Here is a 22922-nt window from a genome sequence, read left to right on the forward strand (position 1 = left end):
CTTCTAAAAATCTGACGTTCTGCAATTCACTCAAAAATGTTGGCAAACTGTTGCAAGTGATCCCCTGAAAGGTTTTTCAGTGGAAACAAATGGGTTTTTATCATCGGGAACAAAATTAGCCTTCGACGTCTGAACAACTTTTTTTGAAAAAATCCCTAAGCCGCGCGGTCACAATTTCTGCTAAAAATCTGACGTTCTGCAATTCACTCAAAAATGTTGGCAAACTGTTGCGAGTGATCCCGTGAAATGTTTTTCGGTGGAAAAAGATGGGTTTTTATCATCGGAAACAGAATTAGCCCTCGATGTCAGAAAAAACTTTTTTGAAAATATCCCTAAGTCGCGCGGTCACAATTTCTGCTCAAAATCTGACATTCTGCAATTCACTCCAAAATGTTGGCAAACTGTTGCAAGTGATCCCCTGAAATGTTTTTCAGTGGAAACAAATGGGTTTTTATCATCGGAAACAGAATTAGCCCACGACGTCTGAAGAACTTTTTTTGAAAAAATCCCTAAGCCGCGCGGTCACAATTTCTGCTAAAAATCTGACGTTCTGCAATTCACCCAAAAATGTTGGCAAACTGTTGCAAGTGATCCCCTGAAATGTTTTTCGGTGGAAACAGATGGGTTTTTATCATCGGAAACAGAATTAGCACTTGACGTCTGAAGAACTTTTTTTGAAAAAATCCCTAAGCCGCGCGGTCACAATTTTTGCTAAAAATCTGACGTTCTGCAATTCACTCAAAAATGTTGGCAAACTGTTGCAAGTGATCCCCTGAAATGTTTTTCGGTGGAAACAGATGGGTATTTATCATCGGAAACAGAATTAGCCCTCGACGTCGGAACAACTTTTTTTGAAAAAATCCCTAAGCCGCGCGGTCACAATTTCTTCTAAAAATCTGACGTTCTGCAATTCACTCAAAAATGTTGGCAAACTGTTGCAAGTGATCCCCTGAAAGGTTTTTCAGTGGAAACAAATGGGTTTTTATCATCGGGAACAAAATTAGCCTTCGACGTCTGAACAACTTTTTTTGAAAAAATCCCTAAGCCGCGCGGTCACAATTTCTGCTAAAAATCTGACGTTCTGCAATTCACTCAAAAATGTTGGCAAACTGTTGCGAGTGATCCCGTGAAATGTTTTTCGGTGGAAAAAGATGGGTTTTTATCATCGGAAACAGAATTAGCCCTCGATGTCTGAAAAAACTTTTTTGAAAAAATCCCTAAGTCGCGCGGTCACAATTTCTGCTCAAAATCTGACATTCTGCAATTCACTCCAAAATGTTGGCAAACTGTTGCAAGTGATCCCCTGAAATGTTTTTCAGTGGAAACAAATGGGTTTTTATCATCGGAAACAGAATTAGCCCTCGACGTCTGAAGAACTTTTTTTGAAAAAATCCCTAAGCCGCGCGGTCACAATTTCTGCTAAAAATCTGACGTTCTGCAATTCACTCCAAAATGTTGGCAAACTGTTGCAAGTGATCCCCTGAAATGTTTTTCGGTGGAAACAGATGGGTATTTATCATCGGAAACAGAATTAGCCCTCGACGTCTGAACAACTTTTTTTGAAAAAATCCCTAAGCCGCGCGGTCACGATTTCTGCTAAAAATCTGACGTTCTGCAATTCATTCAAAAATGTTGGGAAACTGTTGCAAGTGATCCCCTGAATTGTTTTTCGGTGGAAATAGATGGGTTTTTATCATCGGAAACAGAATTAGCCCTCGACGTCGGAACAACTTTTTCTGAAAAAATCCCTAAGCCGCGCGGTCACAATTTCTGCTAAAAATCTGACGTTCTGCAATTCACTCAAAAATGTTGGCAAACTGTTGCAAGTGATCCCCTGAATTGTTTTAAGGTGGAAACAGATGGGTTTTATCATCGGCAACAGAATTAGCCCTCGACGTCTGAACAACTTTTTTTGAAAAAATCCCTAAGCCGCGCGGTCACAATTTCTGCTCAAAATCAGACGTTGTGCAATTCACTCCAAAATGTTGGCAAACGGTTGCAAGTGTTCCCCTGAAAGGTTTTTCGGTGGAAACAGATGGGTTTTTATCATCGGAAACAGAATTAGCCCTCGACGTCTGAACAACTTTTTCTGAAAAAATCCCTAAGCCGCGCGGTCACAATTTCTGCTAAAAATCTGACGTTCTGCAATTCAGTGAAAAATGTTGGCAAACTGTTGCAAGTGATCCCCTGAAATGTTTTTCGGTAGAAACAAATGGGTTTTTATCAACGGAAAAAGAATTAGTCCTTGACGTCTGAACAACTTTTTTTGAAAAAATCCCTAAGCCGCGCGGTCACAATTTCTGCTCAAAATCTGACGTTCTGCAATTCAGTGAAAAATGTTGGAAAACTGTTGCAAGTGATCCCCTGAAATGTTTTTCGGTAGAAACAAATAGGTTTTTATCAACGGAAAAAGAATTAGTCCTTGACGTCTGAACAACTTTTTTTGAAAAAATCCCTAAGCCGCGCGGTTACAATTTCTGCTCAATATCTGACGTTCTGCAATTCACTCCAAATTGTTGGAAAACTGTTGCAAGTGATCCCCTGAAAGGTTTTTCAGTGGAAACAAATGGGTTTTTATCATCGGGAACAAAATTAGCCCTCGACGTCTGAACAACTTTTTTTGAAAAAATCCCTAAGCCGCGCGGTCACAATTTCTGCTAAAAATCTGACGTTCTGCAATTCACTCCAAAATGTTGGCAAACTGTTGCAAGTGATCCCCTGAAATGTTTTTCGGTGGAAACAGATGGGTTTTTATCATCGGAAACAGAATTAGCCCTCGACGTCTGAACAACTTTTTTTGAAAAAATCCCTAAGTCGCGCGGTCACAATTTCTGCTAAAAATCTGACGTTCTGCAATTCACTCAAAAATGTTGGCAAACTGTTGCAAGTGATCCCCTGAAATGTTTTTTGGTGGAAACAGATGGGTTTTTATCATCGGAAACAGAATTAGCCCTCGACGTCTGAAGAACTTTTTTTGAAAAAATCCCTAAGCCGCGCGGTCACAATTTCTGCTCAAAATCTGACGTTCTTCAATTCACTCAAAAATGTTGGCAAACTGTTGCAAGTGATCCCCTGAAATGTTTTTCGGTGGAAACAGATGGGTTTTTATCATCGGAAACAGAATTAGCACTCGACGTCTGAAGAACTTTTTTTGAAAAAATCCCTAAGCCGCGCGGTCACAATTTCTTCTAAAAATCTGACGTTCTGCAATTCACTCAAAAATGTTGGCAAACTGTTGCAAGTGATCCCCTGAAAGGTTTTTCAGTGGAAACAAATGGGTTTTTATCATCGGGAACAAAATTAGCCTTCGACGTCTGAACAACTTTTTTTGAAAAAATCCCTAAGCCGCGCGGTCACAATTTCTGCTAAAAATCTGACGTTCTGCAATTCACTCAAAATTGTTGGCAAACTGTTGCAAGTGATCCCCTGAAAGGTTTTTCAGTGGAAACAAATGGGTTTTTATCATCGGGAACAAAATTAGCCCTCGACGTCTGAACAACTTTTTTTGAAAAAATCCCTAAGCCGCGCGGTCACAATTTCTGCTAAAGATCTGACGTTCTGCAATTCACTCAAAAATGTTGGCAAACTATTGCGAGAGATCCCGTGAAATGTTTTTCGGTGGAAAAATATGGGTTTTTATCATCGGAAACAGAATTAGCCCTCGACGTCTGAACAACTTTTTTTGAAAAAATCCCTAAGCCGCGCGGTCACAATTTCTGCTAAAAATCTGACGTTCTGCAATTCACTCCAAATTGTTGGCAAACTGTTGCAAGTGATCCCCTGAAAGGTTTTTCAGTGGAAACAAATGGGTTTTTATCATCGGGGAAAAAATTAGCCCTCGACGTCTGAACAACTTTTTTTGAAAAAATCCCTAAGGCGCGCGGTCACAATTTCTGCTAAAAATCTGACGTTCTGCAATTCACTCAAAAATGTTGGCAAACTGTTGCGAGTGATCCCGTGAAATGTTTTTCGGTGGAAAAAGATGGGTTTTTATCATCGGAAACAGAATTAGCCCTCGATGTCTGAAAAAACTTTTTTGAAAAAATCCCTAAGCCGCGCGGTCACAATTTCTGCTCAAAATCATACATTCTGCAATTCACTCCAAAATGTTGGCAAACTGTTGCAAGTGATCCCCTGAAATGTTTTTCGGTGGAAACAGATGGGTTTTTATCATCGGAAACAGAATTAGCCCTTGACGTCTGAACAACTTTTTTTGAAAAAATCCCTAAGCCGCGCGGTCACAATTTCTGCTAAAAATCTGACGTTCTGCAATTCACTCCAAAATGTTGGCAAACTGTTGCAAGTGATCCCCTGAAAGGTTTTTCGGTGGAAACAGATGGGTTTTTATCATCGGAAACAGAATTAGCCCTCGACGTCTGAAGAACTTTTTTTGAAAAAATCCCTAAGCCGCGCGGTCACAATTTCTGCTCAAAATCTGACGTTCTGCAATTCACTCAAAAATGTTGGCAAACTGTTGCAAGTGATCCCCTGAAATGTTTTTCGGTGGAAACAGATGGGTTTTTATCATCGAAAACAGAATTAGCCCTCGACGTCGGAACAACTTTTTTTGAAAAAATCTCTAAGGCGTGCGGTCACAATTTCTGCTCGAAATCTGACGTTCTGCAATTCACTCAAAAATGTTGGCAAACTGTTGCAAGTGATCCCCTGAAATGTTTTTCAGTAGAAACAGATGGGTTTTTATCATCAGAAACAGAATTAGTCCTTGACGTCTGAACAACTTTTTTTGAAAAAATCCCTAAGCCCCACGGTCACAATTTCTGCCCAAAATCTGACATTCTCCAATTCACTCAAAAATGTTGGCAAACTGTTGCGAGTGATCCCCTGAAATGTTTTTCGGTGGAAAAACATGGGTTTTTATCATCGGAAACAGAATTAGCCCTTGACGTCTGAACAACTTTTTTTGAAAAAATCCCTAAGCCGCGCGGTCACAATTTCTGCTAAAAATCTGACATTCTGCAATTCATTCAAAAATGTAGGAAAACTATTGCGAGTGATCCCGTGAATGGTTTTTCGGTGGAAAAACATGGGTTTTTATCATCGGAAACAGAATTAGTCCTTGACGTCTGAACAACTTTTTTTGAAAAAATCCCTAAGCCGCGCGGTCACAATTTCTGCTAAAAATCTGACGTTCTGCAATTCACTCCAAATTGTTGGCAAACTGTTGCAAGTGATCCCCTGAAAGGTTTTTCAGTGGAAACAAATGGGTTTTTATCATCGGAAAAAATATTAGCCCTCGACGTCTGAACAACTTTTTTTGAAAAAATCCCTAAGCCGCGCGGTCACAATTTCTGCTAAAAATCTGACGTTCTGCAATTCACTCAAAAATGTTGGCAAACTGTTGCAAGTGATCCCGTGAAATGTTTTTCGGTGGAAAAAGATGGGTTTTTATCATCGGAAACAGAATTAGCCCTCGATGTCTGAAAAACCTTTTTTGAAAAAATCCCTAAGCCGCGCGGTCACAATTTCTGTTCAAAATCTGACATTCTGCAATTCACTCCAAAATGTTGGCAAACTGTTGCAAGTGATCCCCTGAAATGTTTTTCGGTGGAAACAGATGGGTTTTTATCATCGGAAACAGAATTAGCCCTTGACGTCTGAACAACTTTTTTTGAAAAAATCCCTAAGCCGCGCGGTCACAATTTCTGCTAAAAATCTGACGTTCTGCAATTCACTCCAAAATGTTGGCAAACTGTTGCAAGTGATCCCCTGAAAGGTTTTTCGGTGGAAACAGATGGGTTTTTATCATCGGAAACAGAATTAGCCCTCGACGTCTGAAGAACTTTTTTTGAAAAAATCCCTAAGCCGCGCGGTCACAATTTCTGCTCAAAATCTGACGTTCTGCAATTCACTCCAAAATGTTGGCAAACTGTTGCAAGTGATCCCCTGAAATGTTTTTCGGTGGAAACAGATGGGTTTTTATCATCGAAAACAGAATTAGCCCTCGACGTCGGAACAACTTTTTTTGAAAAAATCCCTAAGGCGTGCGGTCACAATTTCTGCTCGAAATCTGACGTTCTGCAATTCACTCAAAAATGTTGGCAAACTGTTGCAAGTGATCCCCTGAAATGTTTTTCAGTAGAAACAGATGGGTTTTTATCATCAGAAACAGAATTAGTCCTTGACGTCTGAACAACTTTTTTTGAAAAAATCCCTAAGCCGCACGGTCACAATTTCTGCTCAAAATCTGACGTTCTGCAATTCACTCAAAAATGTTGGCAAACTGTTGCGAGTGATCCCCTGAAATGTTTTTCGGTAGAAACAGATGGGTTTTTATCAACGGAAACAGAATTAGTCCTTGACGTCTGAACAACTTTTTTTGAAAAAATCCCTAAGCCGCGCAGTCACAATTTCTGCTCAAAATCTGACGTTCTGCAATTCACTCCAAATTGTTGTAAAACTGTTGCAAGTGATCCCCTGAAAGGTTTTTCAGTGGAAACAAATGGGTTTTTATCATCCGGAACAAAATTAGCCTTCGACGTCTGAACAACTTTTTTTGAAAAAATCCCTAAGCCGCGCGGTCACAATTTCTGCTAAAAATCTGACGTTCTGCAATTCACTCCAAAATGTTGGCAAACTGTTGCAAGTGATCCCCTGAAATGTTTTTCGGTGGAAACAGATGGGTTTTTATCATCGGAAACAGAATTAGCCCTCGACGTCTGAACAACTTTTTTTGAAAAAATCCCTAAGCCGCGCGGTCACAATTTCTGCTCAAAATCTGACGTTCTGCAATTCACTCAAAAATGTTGGCAAACTGTTGCAAGTGATCCCCTGAAATGTTTTTCGGTGGAAACAGATGGGTTTTTATCATCGGAAACAGAATTAGCCCTCGACGTCTGAAGAACTTTTTTTGAAAAAATCCCTAAGCCGCGCGGTCACAATTTCTGCTCAAAATCTGACGTTCTGCAATTCACTCAAAAATGTTGGCAAACTGTTGCAAGTGATCCCCTGAAATGTTTTTCAGTAGAAACAGATGGGTTTTTATCATCAGAAACAGAATTAGTCCTTGACGTCTGAACAAGTTTTTTTGATAAAATCCCTAAGCCGCACGGTCACAATTTCTGCTCAAAATCTGACGTTCTGCAATTCACTCAAAAATGTTGGCAAACTGTTGCGAGTGATCCCCTGAAATGTTTTTCGGTAGAAACAGATGGGTTTTTATCAACGGAAACAGAATTAGTCCTTGACGTCTGAACAACTTTTTTTGAAAAAATCCCTAAGCCGCGCGGTCACAATTTCTGCTCAAAATCTGACGTTCTGCAATTCACTCCAAATTGTTGTAAAACTGTTGCAAGTGATCCCCTGAAAGGTTTTTCAGTGGAAACAAATGGGTTTTTATCATCCGGAACAAAATTAGCCTTCGACGTCTGAACAACTTTTTTTGAAAAAATCCCTAAGCCGCGCGGTCACAATTTCTGCTAAAAATCTGACGTTCTGCAATTCACTCCAAAATGTTGGCAAACTGTTGCAAGTGATCCCCTGAAATGTTTTTCGGTGGAAACAGATGGGTTTTTATCATCGGAAACAGAATTAGCCCTCGACGTCTGAACAACTTATTTTGAAAAAATCCCTAAGCCGCGCGGTCACAATTTCTGCTCAAAATCTGACGTTCTGCAATTCACTCAAAAATGTTGGCAAACTGTTGCAAGTGATCCCCTGAAATGTTTTTCGGTGGAAACAGATGGGTTTTTATCATCGGAAACAGAATTAGCCCTCGACGTCTGAAGAACTTTTTTTGAAAAAATCCCTAAGCCGCGCGGTCACAATTTCTGCTCAAAAACTGACGTTCTTCAATTCACTCAAAAATGTTGGCAAACTGTTGCAAGTGATCCCCTGAAATGTTTTTCGGTAGAAACAGATGGGTTTTTATCAACGGAAACAGAATTAGTCCTTGACGTCTGAACAACTTTTTTTTTAAAAATCCCTAAGCCGCGCAGTCACAATTTCTGCTCAAAATCTGACGTTCTGCAATTCACTCCAAATTGTTGGAAAACTGTTGCAAGTGATCCCCTGAAAGGTTTTTCAATGGAAACAAATGGGTTTTTATCATCGGGAACAAAATTAGCCCTCGACGTCTGAACAACTTTTTTTGAAAAAATCCCTAAGCCGCGCGGTCACAATTTCTGCTAAAAATCTGACGTTCTGCAATTCACTCCAAAATGTTGGCAAACTGTTGCAAGTGATCCCCTGAAATGTTTTTCGGTGGAAACAGATGGGTATTTATCATCGGAAACAGAATTAGCCCTCGACGTCTGAACAACTTTTTTTGAAAAAATCCCTAAGCCGCGCGGTCACAATTTCTGCTAAAAATCTGACGTTCTGCAATTCACTCAAAAATGTTCGCAAACTGTTGCAAGTGATCCCCTGAAATGTTTTTCGGTGGAAACAGATGGGTTTTTATCATCGGAAACAGAATTAGCACTCGACATCTGAAGAACTTTTTTTGAAAAAATCCCTAAGCCGCGCGGTCACAATTTTTGCTAAAAATCTGACGTTCTGCAATTCACTCAAAAATGTTGGCAAACTGTTGCAAGTGATCCCCTGAAATGTTTTTCGGTGGAAACAGATGGGTATTTATCATCGGAAACAGAATTAGCCCTCGACCTCGGAACAACTTTTTTTGAAAAAATCCCTTAGCCGCGCGGTCACAATTTCTTCTAAAAATCTGACGTTCTGCAATTCACTCAAAAATGTTGGCAAACTGTTGCAAGTGATCCCCTGAAAGGTTCTTCAGTGGAAACAAATGGGTTTTTATCATCGGGAACAAAATTAGCCTTCGACGTCTGAACAACTTTTTTTGAAAAAATCCCTAAGCCGCGCGGTCACAATTTCTGCTAAAAATCTGACGTTCTGCAATTCACTCAAAAATGTTGGCAAACTGTTGCGAGTGATCCCGTGAAATGTTTTTCGGTGGAAAAACATGGGTTTTTATCATCGGAAACAGAATTAGCCCTCGATGTCTGAAAAAAACTTTTTTGAAAAAATCCCTAAGTCGCGCGGTCACAATTTCTGCTCAAAATCTGACATTCTGCAATTCACTCCAAAATGTTGGCAAACTGTTGCAAGTGATCCCCTGAAATGTTTTTCGGTGGAAACAGATGGGTTTTTATCATCAGAAACAGAATTAGTCCTTGACGTCTGAAGAACTTTTTTTGAAAAAATCCCTAAGCCGCACGGTCACAATTTCTGCTCAAAATCTGACGTTCTGCAATTCACTCAAAAATGTTGGCAAACTGTTGCGAGTGATCCCCTGAAATGTTTTTCGGTAGAAACAGATGGGTTTTTATCAACGGAAACAGAATTAGTCCTTGACGTCTGAACAACTTTTTTTGAAAAAATCCCTAAGCCGCGCAGTCACAATTTCTGCTCAAAATCTGACGTTCTGCAATTCACTCCAAATTGTTGTAAAACTGTTGCAAGTGATCCCCTGAAAGGTTTTTCAGTGGAAACAAATGGGTTTTTATCATCCGGAACAAAATTAGCCTTCGACGTCTGAACAACTTTTTTTGAAAAAATCCCTAAGCCGCGCGGTCACAATTTCTGCTAAAAATCTGACGTTCTGCAATTCACTCCAAAATGTTGGCAAACTGTTGCAAGTGATCCCCTGAAATGTTTTTCGGTGGAAACAGATGGGTTTTTATCATCGGAAACAGAATTAGCCCTCGACGTCTGAAGAACTTTTTTTGAAAAAATCCCTAAGCCGCGCGGTCACAATTTCTGCTCAAAAACTGACGTTCTTCAATTCACTCAAAAATGTTGGCAAACTGTTGCAAGTGATCCCCTGAAATGTTTTTCGGTAGAAACAGATGGGTTTTTATCAACGGAAACAGAATTAGTCCTTGACGTCTGAACAACTTTTTTTTTAAAAATCCCTAAGCCGCGCAGTCACAATTTCTGCTCAAAATCTGACGTTCTGCAATTCACTCCAAATTGTTGGAAAACTGTTGCAAGTGATCCCCTGAAAGGTTTTTCAGTGGAAACAAATGGGTTTTTATCATCGGGAACAAAATTAGCCCTCGACGTCTGAACAACTTTTTTTGAAAAAATCCCTAAGCCGCGCGGTCACAATTTCTGCTAAAAATCTGACGTTCTGCAATTCACTCCAAAATGTTGGCAAACTGTTGCAAGTGATCCCCTGAAATGTTTTTCGGTGGAAACAGATGGGTATTTATCATCGGAAACAGAATTAGCCCTCGACGTCTGAACAACTTTTTTTGAAAAAATCCCTAAGCCGCGCGGTCACAATTTCTGCTAAAAATCTGACGTTCTGCAATTCACTCAAAAATGTTCGCAAACTGTTGCAAGTGATCCCCTGAAATGTTTTTCGGTGGAAACAGATGGGTTTTTATCATCGGAAACAGAATTAGCACTCGACGTCTGAAGAACTTTTTTTGAAAAAATCCCTAAGCCGCGCGGTCACAATTTTTGCTAAAAATCTGACGTTCTGCAATTCACTCAAAAATGTTGGCAAACTGTTGCAAGTGATCCCCTGAAATGTTTTTCGGTGGAAACAGATGGGTATTTATCATCGGAAACAGAATTAGCCCTCGACGTCGGAACAACTTTTTTTGAAAAAATCCCTAAGCCGCGCGGTCACAATTTCTTCTAAAAATCTGACGTTCTGCAATTCACTCAAAAATGTTGGCAAACTGTTGCAAGTGATCCCCTGAAAGGTTCTTCAGTGGAAACAAATGGGTTTTTATCATCGGGAACAAAATTAGCCTTCGACGTCTGAACAACTTTTTTTGAAAAAATCCCTAAGCCGCGCGGTCACAATTTCTGCTAAAAATCTGACGTTCTGCAATTCACTCAAAAATGTTGGCAAACTGTTGCGAGTGATCCCGTGAAATGTTTTTCGGTGGAAAAACATGGGTTTTTATCATCGGAAACAGAATTAGCCCTCGATGTCTGAAAAAACTTTTTTGAAAAAATCCCTAAGTCGCGCGGTCACAATTTCTGCTCAAAATCTGACATTCTGCAATTCACTCCAAAATGTTGGCAAACTGTTGCAAGTGATCCCCTGAAATGTTTTTCAGTGGAAACAAATGGGTTTTTATCATCGGAAACAGAATTAGCCCTCGACGTCTGAAGAACTTTTTTTGAAAAAATCATTAAGCCGCGCGGTCACAATTTCTGCTCAAAATCTGACGTTCTGCAATTCACTCCAAAATGTTGGCAAACTGTTGCAAGTGATCCCCTGAAATGTTTTTCGGTGGAAACAGATGGGTTTTTATCATCGGAAACAGAATTAGCCCTCGACGTCTGAAGAACTTTTTTTGAAAAAATCCCTAAGCCGCGCGGTCACAATTTCTGCTCAAAAACTGACGTTCTTCAATTCACTCAAAAATGTTGGCAAACTGTTGCAAGTGATCCCCTGAAATGTTTTTCGGTAGAAACAGATGGGTTTTTATCAACGGAAACAGAATTAGTCCTTGACGTCTGAACAACTTTTTTTTTAAAAATCCCTAAGCCGCGCAGTCACAATTTCTGCTCAAAATCTGACGTTCTGCAATTCACTCCAAATTGTTGGAAAACTGTTGCAAGTGATCCCCTGAAAGGTTTTTCAGTGGAAACAAATGGGTTTTTATCATCGGGAACAAAATTAGCCCTCGACGTCTGAACAACTTTTTTTGAAAAAATCCCTAAGCCGCGCGGTCACAATTTCTGCTAAAAATCTGACGTTCTGCAATTCACTCCAAAATGTTGGCAAACTGTTGCAAGTGATCCCCTGAAATGTTTTTCGGTGGAAACAGATGGGTATTTATCATCGGAAACAGAATTAGCCCTCGACGTCTGAACAACTTTTTTTGAAAAAATCCCTAAGCCGCGCGGTCACAATTTCTGCTAAAAATCTGACGTTCTGCAATTCACTCAAAAATGTTCGCAAACTGTTGCAAGTGATCCCCTGAAATGTTTTTCGGTGGAAACAGATGGGTTTTTATCATCGGAAACAGAATTAGCACTCGACGTCTGAAGAACTTTTTTTGAAAAAATCCCTAAGCCGCGCGGTCACAATTTTTGCTAAAAATCTGACGTTCTGCAATTCACTCAAAAATGTTGGCAAACTGTTGCAAGTGATCCCCTGAAATGTTTTTCGGTGGAAACAGATGGGTATTTATCATCGGAAACAGAATTAGCCCTCGACGTCGGAACAACTTTTTTTGAAAAAATCCCTAAGCCGCGCGGTCACAATTTCTTCTAAAAATCTGACGTTCTGCAATTCACTCAAAAATGTTGGCAAACTGTTGCAAGTGATCCCCTGAAAGGTTCTTCAGTGGAAACAAATGGGTTTTTATCATCGGGAACAAAATTAGCCTTCGACGTCTGAACAACTTTTTTTGAAAAAATCCCTAAGCCGCGCGGTCACAATTTCTGCTAAAAATCTGACGTTCTGCAATTCACTCAAAAATGTTGGCAAACTGTTGCGAGTGATCCCGTGAAATGTTTTTCGGTGGAAAAACATGGGTTTTTATCATCGGAAACAGAATTAGCCCTCGATGTCTGAAAAAACTTTTTTGAAAAAATCCCTAAGTCGCGCGGTCACAATTTCTGCTCAAAATCTGACATTCTGCAATTCACTCCAAAATGTTGGCAAACTGTTGCAAGTGATCCCCTGAAATGTTTTTCAGTGGAAACAAATGGGTTTTTATCATCGGAAACAGAATTAGCCCTCGACGTCTGAAGAACTTTTTTTGAAAAAATCCCTAAGCCGCGCGGTCACAATTTCTGCTCAAAATCTGACGTTCTGCAATTCACTCCAAAATGTTGGCAAACTGTTGCAAGTGATCCCCTGAAATGTTTTTCGGTGGAAACAGATGGGTATTTATCATCGGAAACAGAATTAGCCCTCGACGTCTGAACAACTTTTTTTGAAAAAATCCCTAAGCCGCGCGGTCACGATTTCTGCTAAAAATCTGACGTTCTGCAATTCATTCAAAAATGTTGGGAAACTGTTGCAAGTGATCCCCTGAATTGTTTTTCGGTGGAAATAGATGGGTTTTTATCATCGGAAACAGAATTAGCCCTCGACGTCGGAACAACTTTTTCTGAAAAAATCCCTAAGCCGCGCGGTCACAATTTCTGCTAAAAATCTGACGTTCTGCAATTCAGTGAAAAATGTTGGCAAACTGTTGCAAGTGATCCCCTGAAATGTTTTTCGGTGGAAACAAATGGGTTTTTATCAACGGAAAAAGAATTAGTCCTTGACGTCTGAACAACTTTTTTTGAAAAAATCCCTAAGCCGCGCGGTCACAATTTCTGCTCAAAATCTGACGTTCTGCAATTCAGTGAAAAATGTTGGAAAACTGTTGCAAGTGATCCCCTGAAATGTTTTTCGGTAGAAACAAATGGGTTTTTATCAACGGAAAAAGAATTAGTCCTTGACGTCTGAACAACTTTTTTTGAAAAAATCCCTAAGCCGCGCGGTCACAATTTCTGCTCAATATCTGACGTTCTGCAATTCACTCAAAAATGTTGGCAAACTGTTGCAAGTGATCCCCTGAAATGTTTTTCGGTGGAAACAGATGGGTTTTTATCATCGGAAACAGAATTAGCCCTCGACGTCTGAAGAACTTTTTTTGAAAAAATCCCTAAGCCGCGCGGTCACAATTTCTGCTCAAAATCTGACGTTCTGCAATTCACTCAAAAATGTTGGCAAACTGTTGCAAGTGATCCCCTGAAATGTTTTTCGGTGGAAACAGATGGGTATTTATCATCGGAAACAGAATTAGCCCTCGACGTCTGAACAACTTTTTTTGAAAAAATCCCTAAGCCGCGCGGTCACAATTTCTGCTAAAAATCTGACGTTCTGCAATTCATTCAAAAATGTTGGGAAACTGTTGCAAGTGATCCCCTGAAATGTTTTTCGGTAGAAACAGATGGGTTTTTATCAACGGAAACAGAATTAGTCCTTGACGTCTGAACAACTTTTTTTGAAAAAATCCCTAAGCCGCGCAGTCACAATTTCTGCTCAAAATCTGACGTTCTGCAATTCACTCCAAATTGTTGGAAAACTGTTGCAAGTGATCCCCTGAAAGGTTTTTCAGTGGAAACAAATGGGTTTTTATCATCGGGAACAAAATTAGCCCTCGACGTCTGAACAACTTTTTTTGATAAAATCCCTAAGCCGCGCGGTCACAATTTCTGCTAAAAATCTGACGTTCTGCAATTCACTCCAAAATGTTGGCAAACTGTTGCAAGTGATCCCCTGAAATGTTTTTCGGTGGAAACAGATGGGTTTTTATCATCGGAAACAGAATTAGCCCTCGACGTCTGAACAACTTTTTTTGAAAAAATCCCTAAGCCGCGCGGTCACAATTTCTGCTAAAAATCTGACGTTCTGCAATTCACTCAAAAATGTTGGCAAACTGTTGCAAGTGATCCCCTGAAATGTTTTTTGGTGGAAACAGATGGGTTTTTATCATCGGAAACAGAATTAGCCCTCGACGTCTGAAGAACTTTTTTTGAAAAAATCCCTAAGCCGCGCGGTCACAATTTCTGCTAAAAATCTGACGTTCTTCAATTCACTCAAAAATGTTGGCAAACTGTTGCAAGTGATCCCCTGAAATGTTTTTCGGTGGAAACAGATGGGTTTTTATCATCGGAAACAGAATTAGCACTCGACGTCTGAAGAACTTTTTTTGAAAAAATCCCTAAGCCGCGCGGTCACAATTTCTTCTAAAAATCTGACGTTCTGCAATTCACTCAAAAATGTTGGCAAACTGTTGCAAGTGATCCCCTGAAAGGTTTTTCAGTGGAAACAAATGGGTTTTTATCATCGGGAACAAAATTAGCCTTCGACGTCTGAACAACTTTTTTTGAAAAAATCCCTAAGCCGCGCGGTCACAATTTCTGCTAAAAATCTGACGTTCTGCAATTCACTCAAAAATGTTGGCAAACTATTGCGAGAGATCCCGTGAAATGTTTTTCGGTGGAAAAATATGGGTTTTTATCATCGGAAACAGAATTAGCCCTCGACGTCTGAACAACTTTTTTTGAAAAAATCCCTAAGCCGCGCGGTCACAATTTCTGCTCAAAATCTGACGTTCTGCAATTCACTCAAAAATGTTGGCAAACTGTTGCAAGTGATCCCCTGAAATGTTTTTCGGTAGAAACAGATGGGTTTTTATCATCAGAAACAGAATTAGTCCTTGACGTCTGAACAACTTTTTTTGAAAAAATCCCTAAGCCGCGCGGTCACAATTTCTGCTAAAAATCTGACGTTCTGCAATTCACTCAAAAATGTTGGCAAACTGTTGCGAGTGATCCCCTGAAATGTTTTTCGGTAGAAACAGATGGGTTTTTATCATCGAAAACAGAATTAGTCCTTGACGTCTGAACACCTTTTTTTGAAAAAATCCCTAAGCCGCGCGGTCACAATTTCTGCTAAAAATCTGACATTCTGCAATTCACTCAAAAATGTTGGCAAACTATTGCGAGTGATCCCGTGAAATGTTTTTCGGTGGAAAAACATGGGTTTTTATCATCGGAAACAGAATTAGCCCTCGACGTCTGAACAACTTTTTTTGAAAAAATCCCTAAGCCGCGCGGTCACAATTTCTGCTAAAATCTGACATTCTGCAATTCACTCAAAAATGTAGGAAAACTATTGCGAGTGATCCCGTGAAAGGTTTTTCGGTGGAAAAACATGGGTTTTTATCATCGGAAACAGAATTAGTCCTTGACGTCTGAACAACTTTTTTTGAAAAAATCCCTAAGCCGCGCGGTCACAATTTCTGCTAAAAATCTGACGTTCTGCAATTCACTCCAAATTGTTGGCAAACTGTTGCAAGTGATCCCCTGAAAGGTTTTTCAGTGGAAACAAATGGGTTTTTATCATCGGAAAAAATATTAGCCCTCGACGTCTGAACAACTTTTTTTGAAAAAATCCCTAAGCCGCGCGGTCACAATTTCTGCTAAAAATCTGACGTTCTGCAATTCACTCAAAAATGTTGGCAAACTGTTGCGAGTGATCCCGTGAAATGTTTTTCGGTGGAAAAAGATGGGTTTTTATCATCGGAAACAGAATTAGCCCTCGATGTCTGAAAAAACTTTTTTGAAAAAATCCCTAAGCCGCGCGGTCACAATTTCTGCTCGAAATCTGACGTTCTGCAATTCACTCCAAAATGTTGGCAAACTGTTGCAAGTGATCCCCTGAAATGTTTTTCGGTGGAAACAGATGGGTTTTTATCATCGGAAACAGAATTAGCCCTTGACGTCTGAACAACTTTTTTTGAAAAAATCCCTAAGCCGCGCGGTCACAATTTCTGCTCAAAATCTGACGTTCTGCAATTCACTCAAAAATGTTGGCAAACTGTTGCAAGTGATCCCCTGAAATGTTTTTCGGTGGAAACAGATGGGTTTTTATCATCGAAAACAGAATTAGCCCTCGACGTCGGAACAACTTTTTTTGAAAAAATCCCTAAGGCGTGCGGTCACAATTTCTGCTCGAAATCTGACGTTCTGCAATTCACTCAAAAATGTTGGCAAACTGTTGCAAGTGATCCCCTGAAATGTTTTTCAGTAGAAACAGATGGGTTTTTATCATCAGAAACAGAATTAGTCCTTGACGTCTGAACAATTTTTTTCTGAAAAAATCCCTCAGCCCCACGGTCACAATTTCAGCTCAAAATCTGACATTCTCCAATTCACTCAAAAATGTTGGCAAACTGTTGCGAGTGATCCCCTGAAATGTTTTTCGGTAGAAACAGATGGGTTTTTATCATCGAAAACAGAATTAGTCCTTGACGTCTGAACACCTTTTTTTGAAAAAATCCCTAAGCCGCGCGGTCACAATTTCTGCTAAAAATCTGACATTCTGCAATTCACTCAAAAATGTTGGCAAACTATTGCGAGTGATCCCGTGAAATGTTTTTCGGTGGAAAAACATGGGTTTTTATCATCGGAAACAGAATTAGCCCTCGACGTCTGAACAACTTTTTTTGAAAAAATCCCTAAGCCGCGCGGTCATAATTTCTGCTAAAAATCTGACATTCTGCAATTCACTCAAAAATGTAGGAAAACTATTGCGAGTGATCCCGTGAAAGGTTTTTCGGTGGAAAAACATGGGTTTTTATCATCGGAAACAGAATTAGTCCTTGACGTCTGAACAACTTTTTTTGAAAAAATCCCTAAGCCGCGCGGTCACAATTTCTGCTAAAAATCTGACGTTCTGCAATTCACTCCAAATTGTTGGCAAACTGTTGCAAGTGATCCCCTGAAAGGTTTTTCGGTGGAAACAAATGGGTTTTTATCATCGGAAAAAATATTAGCCCTCGACGTCTGAACAACTTTTTTTGAAAAAATCCCTAAGCCGCGCGGTCACAATTTCTGCTAAAAATCTGACGTTCTGCAATTCACTCAAAAATGTTGGCAAACTGTTGCAAGTGATCCCGTGAAATGTTTTTCGGTGGAAAAAGATGGGTTTTTATCATCGGAAACAGAATTAGCCCTCGATGTCTGAAAAACCTTTTTTGAAAAAATCCCTAAGCCGCGCGGTCACAATTTCTGTTCAAAATCTGACATTCTGCAATTCACTCCAAAATGTTGGCAAACTGTTGCAAGTGATCCCCTGAAATGTTTTTCGGTGGAAACAGATGGGTTTTTATCATCGGAAACAGAATTAGCCCTTGACGTCTGAACAACTTTTTTTGAAAAAATCCCTAAGCCGCGCGGTCACAATTTCTGCTAAAAATCTGACGTTCTGCAATTCACTCCAAAATGTTGGCAAACTGTTGCAAGTGATCCCCTGAAAGGTTTTTCGGTGGAAACAGATGGGTTTTTATCATCGGAAACAGAATTAGCCCTCGACGTCTGAAGAACTTTTTTTGAAAAAATCCCTAAGCCGCGCGGTCACAATTTCTGCTCAAAATCTGACCTTCTGCAATTCACTCAAAAATGTTGGCAAACTGTTGCAAGTGATCCCCTGAAATGTTTTTCGGTGGAAACAGATGGGTTTTTATCATCGAAAACAGAATTAGCCCTCGACGTCGGAACAACTTTTTTTGAAAAAATCCCTAAGGCGTGCGGTCACAATTTCTGCTCGAAATCTGACGTTCTGCAATTCACTCAAAAATGTTGGCAAACTGTTGCAAGTGATCCCCTGAAATGTTTTTCAGTAGAAACAGATGGGTTTTTATCATCAGAAACAGAATTAGTCCTTGACGTCTGAACAACTTTTTTTGAAAAAATCCCTAAGCCGCACGGTCACAATTTCTGCTCAAAATCTGACATTCTCCAATTCACTCAAAAATGTTGGCAAACTGTTGCGAGTGATCCCCTGAAATGTTTTTCGGTAGAAACAGATGGGTTTTTATCATCGAAAACAGAATTAGTCCTTGACGTCTGAACACCTTTTTTTGAAAAAATCCCTAAGCCGCGCGGTCACAATTTCTGCTAAAAATCTGACATTCTGCAATTCACTCAAAAATGTTGGCAAACTATTGCGAGTGATCCCGTGAAATGTTTTTCGGTGGAAAAACATGGGTTTTTATCATCGGAAACAGAATTAGCCCTCGACGTCTGAACAACTTTTTTTGAAAAAATCCCTAAGCCGCGCGGTCACAATTTCTGCTAAAAATCTGACATTCTGCAATTCACTCAAAAATGTTGGAAAACTATTGCGAGTGATCCCGTGAAAGGTTTTTCGGTGGAAAAACATGGGTTTTTATCATCGGAAACAGAATTAGCCCTCGACGTCTGAACAACTTTTTTTGAAAAAATCCCTAAGCCGCGCGGTCACAATTTCTGCTCAAAATCTGACGTTCTGCAATTCACTCAAAAATGTTGGCAAACTGTTGCAAGTGATCCCCTGAAATGTTTTTCGGTAGAAACAGATGGGTTTTTATCATCAGAAACAGAATTAGTCCTTGACGTCTGAACAACTTTTTTTGAAAAAATCCCTAAGCCGCGCGGTCACAATTTCTGCTAAAAATCTGACGTTCTGCAATTCACTCCAAATTGTTGGCAAACTGTTGCAAGAGATCCCCTGAAAGGTTTTTCAGTGGAAACAAATGGGTTTTTATCATCGGGGAAAAAATTAGCCCTCGACGTCTGAACAACTTTTTTTGAAAAAATCCCTAAGCCCCACGGTCACAATTTCAGCTCAAAATCTGACATTCTCCAATTCACTCAAAAATGTTGGCAAACTGTTGCGAGTGATCCCCTGAAATGTTTTTCGGTAGAAACAGATGGGTTTTTATCATCGAAAACAGAATTAGTCCTTGACGTCTGAACACCTTTTTTTGAAAAAATCCCTAAGCCGCGCGGTCACAATTTCTGCTAAAAATCTGACATTCTGCAATTCACTCAAAAATGTTGGCAAACTATTGCGAGTGATCCCGTGAAATGTTTTTCGGTGGAAAAACATGGGTTTTTATCATCGGAAACAGAATTAGCCCTCGACGTCTGAACAACTTTTTTTGAAAAAATCCCTAAGCCGCGCGGTCACAATTTCTGCTAAAAATCTGACATTCTGCAATTCACTCAAAAATGTAGGAAAACTATTGCGAGTGATCCCGTGAAAGGTTTTTCGGTGGAAAAACATGGGTTTTTATCATCGGAAACAGAATTAGTCCTTGACGTCTGAACAACTTTTTTTGAAAAAATCCCTAAGCCGCGCGGTCACAATTTCTGCTAAAAATCTGACGTTCTGCAATTCACTCCAAATTGTTGGCAAACTGTTGCAAGTGATCCCCTGAAAGGTTTTTCAGTGGAAACAAATGGGTTTTTATCATCGGAAAAAATATTAGCCCTCGACGTCTGAACAACTTTTTTTGAAAAAATCCCTAAGCCGCGCGGTCACAATTTCTGCTAAAAATCTGACGTTCTGCAATTCACTCAAAAATGTTGGCAAACTGTTGCAAGTGATCCCGTGAAATGTTTTTCGGTGGAAAAAGATGGGTTTTTATCATCGGAAACAGAATTAGCCCTCGATGTCTGAGAAACCTTTTTTGAAAAAATCCCTAAGCCGCACGGTCACAATTTCTGTTCAAAATCTGACATTCTGCAATTCACTCTAAAATGTTGGCAAACTGTTTCAAGTGATCCCCTGAAATGTTTTTCGGTGGAAACAGATGGGTTTTTATCATCGGAAACAGAATTAGCCCTTGACGTCTGAACAACTTTTTTTGAAAAAATCCCTAAGCCGCGCGGTCACAATTTCTGCTAAAAATATGACGTTCTGCAATTCACTCCAAAATGTTGGCAAACTGTTGCAAGTGATCCCCTGAAAGGTTTTTCGGTGGAAACAGATGGGTTTTTATCATCGGAAACAGAATTAGCCCTCGACGTCTGAAGAACTTTTTTTGAAAAAATCCCTAAGCCGCGCGGTCACAATTTCTGCTAAAAATCTGACGTTCTGCAATTCACTCCAAAATGTTGGCAAACTGTTGCAAGTGATCCCCTGAAATGTTTTTCGGTGGAAACAGATGGGTTTTTATCATCGAAAACAGAATTAGCCCTCGACGTCGGAACAACTTTTTTTGAAAAAATCCCTAAGGCGTGCGGTCACAATTTCTGCTCGAAATCTGACGTTCTGCAATTCACTCAAAAATGTTGGCAAACTGTTGCAAGTGATCCCCTGAAATGTTTTTCAGTAGAAACAGATGGGTTTTTATCATCAGAAACAGAATTAGTCCTTGACGTCTGAACAACTTTTTTTGAAAAAATCCCTAAGCCGCACGGTCACAATTTCTGCTCAAAATCTGACATTCTCCAATTCACTCAAAAATGTTGGCAAACTGTTGCGAGTGATCCCCTGAAATGTTTTTCGGTAGAAACAGATGGGTTTTTATCATCGAAAACAGAATTAGTCCTTGACGTCTGAACACCTTTTTTTGAAAAAATCCCTAAGCCGCGCGGTCACAATTTCTGCTAAAAATCTGACATTCTGCAATTCACTCAAAAATGTTGGCAAACTATTGCGAGTGATCCCGTGAAATTTTTTCGGTGGAAAAACATGGGTTTTTATCATCGGAAACAGAATTAGCCCTCGACGTCTGAACAACTTTTTTTGAAAAAATCCCTAAGCCGCGCGGTCACAATTTCTGCTAAAAATCTGACATTCTGCAATTCACTCAAAAATGTTGGAAAACTATTGCGAGTGATCCCGTGAAAGGTTTTTCGGTGGAAAAACATGGGTTTTTATCATCGGAAACAGAATTAGTCCTTGACGTCTGAACAACTTTTTTTTGAAAAAATCCCTAAGCCGCGCGGTCACAATTTCTGCTAAAAATCTGACGTTCTGCAATTCACTCCAAAATGTTGGCAAACTGTTGCAAGTGATCCCCTGAAATGTTTTTCGGTGGAAACAGATGGGTTTTTATCATCGGAAACAGAATTAGCCCTCGACGTCTGAACAACTTTTTTTGAAAAAATCCCTAAGCCGCGCGTCACAATTTCTGCTAAAAATCTGACCTTCTGCAATTCACTCAAAAATGTTGGCAAACTCTTGCAAGTGATCCCCTGAAATGTTTTTCGGTGGAAACAGATGGGTTTTTATCATCGGAAACAGAATTAGCCCTCGACGTCGGAAGAACTTTTTTTGAAAAAATCCCTAAGCCGCGCGGTCACAATTTCTGCTCAAAATCTGACGTTCTGCAATTCACTCAAAAATGTTGGCAAACTGTTGCAAGTGATCCCCTGAAATGTTTTTTGGTGGAAACAGATGGGTATTTATCATCGGAAACAGAATTAGCCCTCGACGTCTGAACAACTTTTTTTGAAAAAATCCCTAAGCCGCGCGGTCACAATTTCTGCTAAAAATCTGACCTTCTGCAATTCACTCAAAAATGTTGGCAAACTGTTGCAAGTGATCCCCTGAAATGTTTTTCGGTGGAAACAGATGGGTTTTTATCATCGGAAACAGAATTAGCCCTCGACGTCTGAACAACTTTTTTTGAAAAAATCCCTAAGCCGCGCGGTCACAATTTCTGCTAAAAATCTGACATTCTGCAATTCACTCAAAAATGTTGGAAAACTATTGCGAGTGATCCCCTGAAAGGTTTTTCAGTGGAAACAAATGGGTTTTTATCATCGGGAACAAAATTAGCCCTCGACGTCTGAACAACTTTTTTTGAAAAAATCCCTAAGCCGCGCGGTCACAATTTCTGCTAAAAATCTGACGTTCTGCAATTCACTCCAAAATGTTGGCAAACTGTTGCAAGTGATCCCCTGAAATGTTTTTCAGTGGAAACAGATGGGTTTTTATCATCGGAAACAGAATTAGCCCTCGACGTCTGAACAACTTTTTTTGAAAAAATCCCTAAGCCGCGCGGTCACAATTTCTGCTAAAAATCTGACGTTCTGCAATTCACTCAAAAATGTTGGCAAACTGTTGCAAGTGATCCCCTGAAATGTTTTTCGGTGGAAACAGATGGGTTTTTATCATCGGAAACAGAATTAGCCCTCGACGTCGGAACAACTTTTTTTGAAAAAATCCCTAAGCCGCGCGGTCACAATTTCTGCTCAAAATCTGACGTTCTGCAATTCACTCCAAAATGTTGGCAAACTGTTGCAAGTGATCCCTTGAAATGTTTTTCGGTGGAAACAGATGGGTTTTTATCATCGGAAACAGAATTAGCCCTCGACGTCTGAACAACTTTTTTTGAAAAAATCCCTAAGCCGCGCGGTCACAATTTCTGCTAAAAATCTGACCTTCTGCAATTCACTCAAAAATGTTGGCAAACTGTTGCAAGTGATCCCCTGAAATGTTTTTCGGTGGAAACAGATGGGTTTTTATCATCGGAAACAGAATTAGCCCTCGACGTCTGAACAACTTTTTTTGAAAAAATCCCTAAGCCGCGCGGTCACAATTTCTGCTAAAAATCTGACGTTCTGCAATTCTCTCCAAAATGTTGGCAAATGGTTGCAAGTGATCCCCTGAAAGGTTTTTCGGTGGAAACAGA

At 39.9% G+C, this 22922-nt stretch overlaps 1 protein-coding gene across 1 annotated transcript in view; it reads right to left on the reverse strand.

The window, feature by feature from the left end:
* LOC310698600 (claudin-34-like) overlaps positions 1-22922 on the reverse strand; it is a 424090-nt gene that overhangs the window by 77548 nt on the left and 323620 nt on the right. The window lies entirely within an intron of this gene.

This window comes from Podarcis liolepis, assembly GCF_965112155.1.
Source record: "Podarcis liolepis genome assembly, chromosome: 2".
Taxonomy (NCBI): domain Eukaryota; kingdom Metazoa; phylum Chordata; class Lepidosauria; order Squamata; family Lacertidae; genus Podarcis; species Podarcis liolepis.